General features: G+C 50.7%; 1 long non-coding RNA gene across 3 annotated transcripts; it reads left to right on the top strand.

The window, feature by feature from the left end:
- Positions 1-1,355: 1,355 nt before the first annotated feature.
- On the top strand, positions 1,356-8,718 carry LOC114209204 (uncharacterized). 3 transcript variants are annotated; one of them, XR_003609320.2, is made up of 5 exons: positions 1,356-1,461; positions 2,255-2,381; positions 2,472-2,603; positions 6,107-6,367; positions 8,555-8,718. It is a non-coding gene; the product is annotated as an uncharacterized LOC114209204 (long non-coding RNA). The 3 variants fall into 3 exon arrangements; XR_003609291.2 differs by having other exon boundaries at positions 2,255-2,603; XR_003609314.2 differs by lacking the exon at positions 8,555-8,718 and adding an exon at positions 6,903-7,093 and having other exon boundaries at positions 2,255-2,603.
- Positions 8,719-9,063: the final 345 nt, after the last annotated feature.

Raw genomic sequence — 9,063 nt, 5'->3', positions numbered from 1 at the left:
GCCCATGCCTCCAGCCACCTGTTGCTGTGGATGCTGCGGAAAGTCTCTGCCTTTGCAACCCTGAAGCTGAGTGGAGAAAGGAAGACTGGGCGAAAGCGGAGGCAAAGGGGCTGCAACAGTTTCCTGGGCTCCTGGGGAGCGGGCCGCAGGGCTGGTGTGGCGGAGGGTCCCGGTGGGCACCCCACCCCCGGCCCGGATCGGAACGTTCTCTCGTTTCGTGGCTGTTCAGAACTTAACCACAAGAACAATGCATTAAGAAAAAAAAAAAACCAAAACCAAAAACAAAAAACGCACAAAAACAAAGGAGGCCAGGCGGGGCGGAACCGTGGGGACGAGGGCGCTCACCCGGGTCAACCCTGCAGCGTGGGGACATGGGGACGGCCAGGCTGGGCCAGGGTGGCGCGCCCTCCCCGGAGCGGAAGTACGCAGGATTCCGGAGGCGCGGCCCCGAGGCTGTATCGGCTTCGCGGCCTCTCCCACCGGGGCAGTGCCAGTGGGGAGCGCGAGCAGCCACCCCCAGAGGGGCTTGGTCCCCTGGACAGGGGGCAGTCCTTCTCTTCCCCCGCCGGGGTTTGCAAACGCGAACAAGCGCCAGGCCGCCTTGCCGGTTGGGGGGTGACATCCGAGGGGCCGCGCGGGTCCTGCGCTGACAGCCCAGACGGACAGAACCCACCGGCTCAGGCCAGCTGCCCGGGAAGCGCCCCTGCGCGCCTTCGAAATCTGCCCAGATTGGAGAACTTTCCAACTACGAACGTTTCTCTCTCTCTTTAGAGCAGCCTGTTTTGACCAGATTCTTTCTCCTCTCCACTCAGTCCGGGTCTCCAGACCCGGAGTTGCCGGGAAGTGGGGGTGGGGCGGGCGCACGTCCGCCCTGGGGACCCTGCCACCGGGGAGCGGGGGTTGGGGGGACGCCGAGGCTGGCCCGGAACTGCAGGCCTGTGCGCCTGACTGGGGCACAGCCGTGGCCAGAGGCCCTGGAGTTCTTTTTTGTTGTGTTCTGTTTCTGAGCGAGGTGTGTTTTTATTCTCCCGCGTGTTGAGCTGAATTCAATACCATTTTTCACCCTTCTTGCGTTTCCTTTCCGAATCCGCCCTTCCGCCTTGCGCGCCCCTAATCTGTCCCCATCTCGGGCGCCGGGCCAGGCGCAGGTGAGCGCTCGCGGGCGCAGATGCCGGTGGCGTTCTGGCCGCTGCAGGGACGCCCGGGCCGGCCGCAGGGGAGATGACAAAGGAGAAGCGTCTCCAGATCAATATCTGCCAGTGCCACTGCTTGTACTTTATCTCGGGGCAATCGCAGCTTCCTGCCTTCCCACCCACTCTGCAACGGGGGTGGGTTTCATTTCAGGTGAAAGTGAATCAAATTCTCCCTCCTCTGTCTAAATCTGGGAGGTGTGGGTGAGGAAGGGAGCGAGTTGTTGGCCGGAATTTACTTCACCCTGGCAAACACCACTTGGAGAGAAAGGTCAGTGTCCTGGGTCCTCAGTATGTCCTTCCACGATGCCTAGACCTTTGTTTCAGTTGTCTTTAGTATATATATATTTCTAGCCTGATGATCCCCGGGGGGCCACAAAGCTCTCCTCCCTGTACTGAGCTCTACAGTTTCAGGCAGCCTCCTGTGATTCTAGCAATGAGCCTGCACCTCTATCCTGCACCACCTCCCACTTGTCCACAGGTCAGGCTTCATAGCCAAACAGACAATGTGCCCTTGGGATCTTTAGAGAATGTAGGATAGAAAACGTTTTAAGGCTGTCTACTCTAGCTCGACTTTAACTAGCACCGCCACAATCGCTCCATAGGATCTTCCCCAAATCCCCTGCCAGGCTCCGAAGCAGAATTTAGAGGCTCACCCTTCCCCAGGTCAAAAATCCTGGATTGATAATCTCCCACTGTCTTGTGACATTTTAGGCAAATTCCTTAACTTTTCTTGTCTCTGTTTTCTTTTCTGTGAAATTGAAACACACACACACACACACAACAATACTACACACTTACCTGGGTTGTTATGAGGGCAGCAGACGCTCATGCATTTGTGGGCCCTTTGAAAACCTGGAAATCACCCAGTTTTAAGCGATACAGGTAAGGCCAGCTATGATGAATGTAGGTGTGCAATACACGTGGAAGAATGAAGGGATCTCACAGAAAAGCCAAAATTAAATTAAAAATGAAAAGCCAAAACCCCACCGTGCCTGGCAGAGGGGATGTTCGAAGTTACCTCTATTCTTGGAAGAGTTTTAACTCCGTTCTGGTCTTTTCAGAAGCTACTTCTACAATGAAGTCCGAAGCCTTTGGACATTTACTGAGACTGGTGGCGGAACGGGGTGCACGTCCCTACATACATCTCAGTTCCTCAAGAACTTCCAAAGCCTCATGTTGAAAGGCATGGTGCGCCATGGGGGGGAGCAGACCCACCTGCAGCTGTTGGCTGGCTGAACCACTTTGTGTGCGTTACTGTGCCTTTTCTCGTCTCTACAGCGGGGCCGAGGGCACCTGATTGTGTGTTAAAGCACCAGACAAGAATCACCAAGACTCTTACGTTGCTGAGCCCTCCGTCCCTCTGACAAGCACGGGGCCAAAGGTGTGGCTGCCTGGATGGTCTCATTTGAGGTACAACCTGTTAAGGGCAGTTGAGATAGGAGAAACAGGGCCACAGTGTGTTGGTATAGCTTGGCCCCGTGACTTAAGCCGTGGAGGTGGGATTCCAACCCAGGCTATCTGAGCCCAGAGCCTGCACTTGCACTTGGAACCTCTTGGGCACAGTGCCTGGCACCCGGCCAGCACCCGATGGACGGAGGCATTTCTTGCTGTTTGGAGGAAGACCGGGCATGTCCCAGCCTTACCACCTGCCAGCCTCCTTTATTAGTTGACTTTAATTTTGAGGTTGGTGGGGGAAGACTGTGGCGTCCGTCACCGGAAACACTTTTATTAGAACTGAAATCTTCCAAGCTTGCATTTGCTACTTTAAAACTCTTTATAGGGTAATGAATATGGATGGAGGGTAGTTGTCTATGAATATGGAGGAGCGGGTGCGTGGTGGATGGATTACTATTTAACATTAACCACTGGCAACCTTTCCTCTGGTCTGACTTCCCCACGATATTATCCCAAGAAGGGTCAGCCCCAGATGCTTTTTTGCAAAATATGATTAGTCACTTCTTGCCACATGTGCCTGCCCCTGGACCTTATTTGCCATCCTATATAATTATTAGAAGAATCTTCTAATTTTATTTGAAATTCTAAGTTGACACGTATGTCAAAGTGCCACGACACAGCATTGTGTGTAATTTCTCTTTTGTTAGCCTCATTTGGGCTCCTGAAGAATTATACTCAAAGGAAACATCCGCCCCATTCACTTCCTCATTGCCACAGTTCCCTGCTGGATCTCTTAATTGTTGCCTGGAGGAATTGCTCCAGAAAGGTCCCACGTGCCTGTCCCCTCACAGGTACAAGTGATGGCCTATTTAGGTGGCTTTGCCAGAGCATGAAACCACAGGCTGTGGTTTTTTTTAGAATTTTCTCTTTGCACTTGCTGTTCCCTCTGTCTTGAATGCTTTTCCTTCCTCTTCGTCTGCTTGGTGAACTTCTGTTGATTCTTTAACACTCAGCTCAAGCCTTCCGTTTTGCAGCCCTCCCTGACCCCCGGGATTAGCTGCATCCCCCCCTCATGCCCCTTTACCCTCTCTGTTGTAGCACTGTTGTCCTCGACTGCATCCGGATTTTTTTTTTTTAAGATTTTATTTATTTACTTGACAGAGAAAGAACACAAGCCGGGGGAGAAGCAGGTAGAGGGAGAGGGAGAAGCAGGCTCCTCGCTGAGCAGGGAGCCCGATGTGGGGGGGGGGGGCATTCATTGGCACAGGCTCCTTCAACATCTTCATGGGGTCGTATGTTTTTAAATTCATTTTCCTAGGGGCGCCAGCGTGACTCAGTAGGTTAAGCGTCTGAGTCTTGATTTTGGCTCAGATCATGATCTCAGGGTGATGAGATCGAGCCCTATGTTGGGCTCCATATGGGCGAGGAGCCTGCCTAATAAGAGTCTCTCTCTCCCTCTGCCCCTCCATCCTTCCCCCTACTTGCATGCATTCTCTCTCTCTCTCTCTCTCTCTCTCAAAAAATTAATAAATAAAATTTAAAAATTCATTTTCCTAGAGACCTCCCCCCAAATACTTTATTTTTTTAAGATTGTATTTATTTATTTGTCGGAGAGAGAGAGAGCACAAGCAGGGGAAGTAGCAAACAGAGGGAGAAGCAGACTCCCCATTGAGCAAGGAGCCCGATGCGGGACTCGATCCCAGGACCCTGGGATCATGACCTGAGCCGAAGGCAGACGCTTAACCGACTGAACCACCCAGCCTTCCTATACCCCCTACCCCGGCCGCCCACACTCCCCCTGAACTACTTTAAGCTTTAGGCTTCATGATGCCTGGCTCTGCCCCCGTCATGCCACTGTGGGGCTCAAATATATTTCACGACTCCCTGTGTTCTGAACAGCGAGCATCTACTACGAGCCACACATTGTGTGCATGTGTTCCAAGCAAAGCACCTACTAGGAGCCACACGGTGTATAAGTTTGTACCAAGTAACAGTCAGACTTTCAGCATGGGATGTAACCCCCTTCATAACCTGACCAGGTCCTACCTTTGGCCCCAGTGCTCTCTGGAGCCCAGCTGGGCTCTTACTCTTTCCCGAAAACACTGTGCCCTGATTACCCCCACGTCCTCGTTAACTGCGCTTTCCGCTCCATCTCCGCAGGCTTCCTCCACCCCCTCCCTCTGCCACCGCCTTCAAATGCCCCTTCTCCCCAAGTCCCCCGACAACTGATGACGCCCCACGCCCCGTTCCCTGGCACTCCGCTCAGCCTGTTTTGGCTCCCCTCACGTAGGATTAGACTTCGCCTGATGCTCTGTCTTCCCCATGCAACAGTGAGCACTTTGCTGGGAGGACTCAGCCTCATCCCCATTCATCTTGCTGAATGTTGAGCCTGATGTATGCTTACCCAGTTGGTCTCCTTTTCCTTCTCTGGGGAAAAGAAGGACCATGGAGGGAGACGGAAGGAGGAGGGGAGGAGGGAGGGAGAAGGGGGGAGAGGAAGAGAGGACTTCTTGTATTTTGACAAATGAATGCTAAAAATAATAGGTGGTATAGTTTCGGGGGAGAAAGAGATTATTTGGGCTGGATTGAGAAGGGTCCTCAGCTTGACTCGGAAAGCTAACGAGGTAGCTCGACTGGAAAGTGACCAGGAGAATTGGAAGGGCCCTGTTTTGTGCTTATGACAAGGCATCTGTGTTTTTCAGTTTTGTGCCCACCCTGGTTTATGTGGGGAGTGTTAAAAAAAATAAAATGGAAATGATGACAGTTCACAAGCAATATCCAAGTATTTACGTTTTAAGCAACCACTCCTAGAAACAATGGCTCTTTGTGTTCAAAAATCATGTATTGCTAAAATCACTCACATGTTGAAAGGAGTCTCCACTAAAGGTACTGCTGTAGATCATAAGCTGGAAAAGAATTCTTTTATCTTCTTTAGGAGCCACATTCTGCTATAACCATTGGAGCAGATAGCATCTAAGTTAAATTTCCTTGGATACTGGCATGTGACATTGCAAAAACCAAACGCATTGTTTTTTGACAAGGCTTGAGGACTCGAATTTAGAAAAGCACTTGGTATGGGAAATGACTGAATTAATACCATTGAAATCGTGGTTATAAAGATTGATAAGGAAGGTTCATTCACTAAAAAATATAATGGCAGATTTAATAATGATGGCATTCATCATCCGTCAAAGGTACTTATTAAGCACCCACAGGTACTTGGCAGTCTGTGGCGTGCTGTACAAAGTTAGACAGACGCTGTCCCTATTCATCCGAGAGCTTGCCATTGTATGCCTCCTTTGTTGGGAGCACAACTTCCCCACTTGTCATTGGTGCCTGAAAGACACTCCTTGTCATTATTTATGCTGTCTGGGTTTCTGATTTTCAAGGGAGGGGGGCAAGGACTTTTTTGCTATTTCTTTTAATTCTACTACATGAGGTGGCATTCCAGCCTGTGGAGACATCTCCTGTCAGTGGGCGAGCTTGCGGGTGGGAATGACCTTTGTATTCGTTCATAGGCATCTGCAGGAAGATGAGCGGTCCTTGTGGGGTATCGTGTTACCCCTAGGAGCACCCACGGGGCTTTGCCTGCACCTCTGTTGAGCAAGTGTTCCTGTACGTTCTTCCCATCTCGGTCTAGACGGTGAGCGAGCTGAGGGCACAGAGGCCCCCCTGCCCCAAGCACTCGGCACCCCAGGTGCCTGTGCCACCTCGCTGGAGATCAGCAGTGTGGTTGACTACCGAATGAGACCACAAAAGAGTCCACAAAACAATAGAAGGTCAGTGGTAGATCTTATCCAATGTTTGTTATACTCAGTGCCTGACAAATTTTGTCCTGGATGCACGGACACACCGGGATATACAGGGTTGCCTATCTGCACCCAGTGAGGTGCTGCTCACTCTAGTAACTGAAGGTGGGCCCCCAGGCACACTGAAAATGAAGGGTGGGAAAAGGTCTCAAGCTTCCTCCGGGGAAGGGCGTTGTCAGCTGGCATTCAGTGGGGCGATGACCTGTGCCCGCGAGCTTCAAATCACAGGCAGCAGCAAGGGAAATGCATCCAGTTCAAGATTTTTAAAAATACCATGATCAGGGGAAAAAAGGGCTGATGCCGAGGTTTCATTTCCTGCGATACCCTTGAGTTGTAGAGATTTTGATATAAAAAATAAATCAAATTTCAGACCATTTTTGTAGTTTTTGAAACTCTTGGTGAAGTTGCTCACCATCCTGCCCAAATATGCCTCATGCAAAGAGCTGAGTTACGTGTGCCCCGGATGTTTTCAAGATAACATTTGTTCTTCCGGATTAATTTGTAGGCTTACTGGTGGAGCAACGGAATTAGTAACACAGTGGATTTCCTTTATCACCTTGGCCAGTGGGAAGCTCAGAAATACACGCTGTCACCAAAGGAGGGAGCTTCCTGGCCCATTACTTTTTCCTAAAAGTAGAACCTTTATACTCTCTTTTAATTTGTTTTGTCCCATCCCATGTGTGTGTTTTTGTTACAAACAGCTTCAAATCCTTTTGAAAGTGAAATATGTATTTTTGTATGTATATATGTATAAATGCTAACTATATATAGTACATGGTTATGTGTGTTTTTATACATATGTATTATATACACATGCATACATGAATATATGCGCACACAGATATATGAATCATTCCAGCATCCACGCAACAGCATTTACGGAGCACCTGCTGGTTGCCAGGCAGGAACCTGGCCACACACAGGGTAGCTTTCTTCTTTTATGCAGCTCACCTGCTGAAGGAGCCAGACTAGGGTGATAATGAGCTAATATGCTGATATGCTTTGGAACAGAGGGGACGGAAGGAATCTTGGCGTTGCTGTTTCTCCAAACTCTGTGCTTTCCTTCAGCTTTAACATCGAATCTGTCCCCAACCTCTGTTCTAGTTCTACCCCTCCCTCCCCCCACGGTCATGGCCACCCTTGTCACTCACATCTCCGACCATTTCTCATCTGACAGTTCTTCCTCAATTCTTCTTTATACTTGTCTGGTTATTTTCCCTAAAATGTAGCTTTTATCTCTTAAGCTTCCTACCACAGACCCCCCCCCCCCACCGTGATGATCACAGGAAGAGCTGGTCATAGGTGGTGCTCACTCTGAGCTTCTGGCTTTGTGCGTATTATCTCATTTAACCCTAGGGGGTAACCGCAGTGAAAATTCCCATGTGACAGGGAGGGAACTGATGCTCAGGGGCTGAAACCACCTGCCTAGCCCCCACTGCTGCCTCCGAGCCCTTGGCCTCCAAGCTCTTGGCTTCAGCTCTCCTGATGTTTGGGGTCCTGCTGCTTTGTGGCTTTCTGGCATACGGTCCTCAGCCCAAGCTCTGAGCTTATTGCTGTGCCTCTGCTGCATTTTCCTCGAAGGAAAGGGTCTCACCTGTCTGCTCTGTTCAGTGAATCCTTTCAGTATTCTGGGCAGATCTTCTTGGTGCTGGTGAAGGGTACTTGCAGCTGCAGGTATGCCATGCAGGCTGCATTAATGAGGTACCTTTTGTAGCCCCAGAGTGGTGATGGCCAGACTCTGCCTGCAATTCTGCGTTTCCATTCTGGGCACCGGACGTCTCAAGGGTCAGTGTTGACTTGGAGCAGGTTCAGAGGACTGGGTCACGTGAGCTGATCAAGTGCTGGGTGGTGCAATGGAGGTGGAGATCTGGGCATTCAACGGGAGGCTGGTGCTCTCCCAGGCTGCTTCACGGCCTGAGAATGCATGGTTCCTCCACAAAGACTTGGCTCCAACCCACCCTCACGTTCACCCTCTCCCCAGATTCCCGCAGTAGTCCTTGAGAACCAGCAATGATAGTGGGGGTCTTACTACTGCTCAGATGCCTGTTGGTTGCAAGCAACAGACACCAACTCAAGCGGGTCTAAGCATCTTCTAGTCACCTTTGCCTCCCGGATACTTGCCTTCACTCACTTGGCTTGTCATTTCCTTACACGCAGCAGTAGGCGCCTGTGCTGAGTCCTTCCTCCGCCAGTGAGTATCACACTGAGCCCAGAGAAGATGCTCAGTGAATTCTTTGGCCCCTTTCTCGGAGCTTGGGATCCACCAGTGACTAAAACAAGTCCTGCCTTCCTGGAACTTGTATTCTTCAAAGGAAGAGACAATAAATGACACACATGATAAATTTGATTGTGTAGTGTGTTACAAAAAGGAAAAGTCAGAATGGGGTAAGGAGGGGAGAATGCTGGTGGGGGGAGGGGTGTGGGTTAGGTCACAATATCAAAGAGTAGAGTCAGGGCAGGCCTCATCGTGAAGGGAAGGGAGACATAAGGGGCTATGCGTGGGAGCCACGTGGTTATCTGGGGGAGGAACATTCTAGAAGGACCACCCCAGGCACAAGCCATGAGTCCAGAGTGTCCTGGGAATGTCTGAGGACCAGCAAGGAGGCCGGTGTGGCTGGGGCCCGACATTTAATTTTTCCTCAAGCGTGGAAGGAAGATTCCTTTTT

This window comes from Eumetopias jubatus, unplaced genomic scaffold (assembly GCF_037043125.1).
Source record: "Eumetopias jubatus isolate StellerSeaLion01/CBP00866 unplaced genomic scaffold, mEumJub1_p1.0 scaffold_7, whole genome shotgun sequence".
Classification (NCBI taxonomy): domain Eukaryota; kingdom Metazoa; phylum Chordata; class Mammalia; order Carnivora; family Otariidae; genus Eumetopias; species Eumetopias jubatus.
The sequence above is the reverse complement of the archived record's forward strand: the minus strand, read 5'-3'. Positions and strand labels throughout refer to the sequence as shown.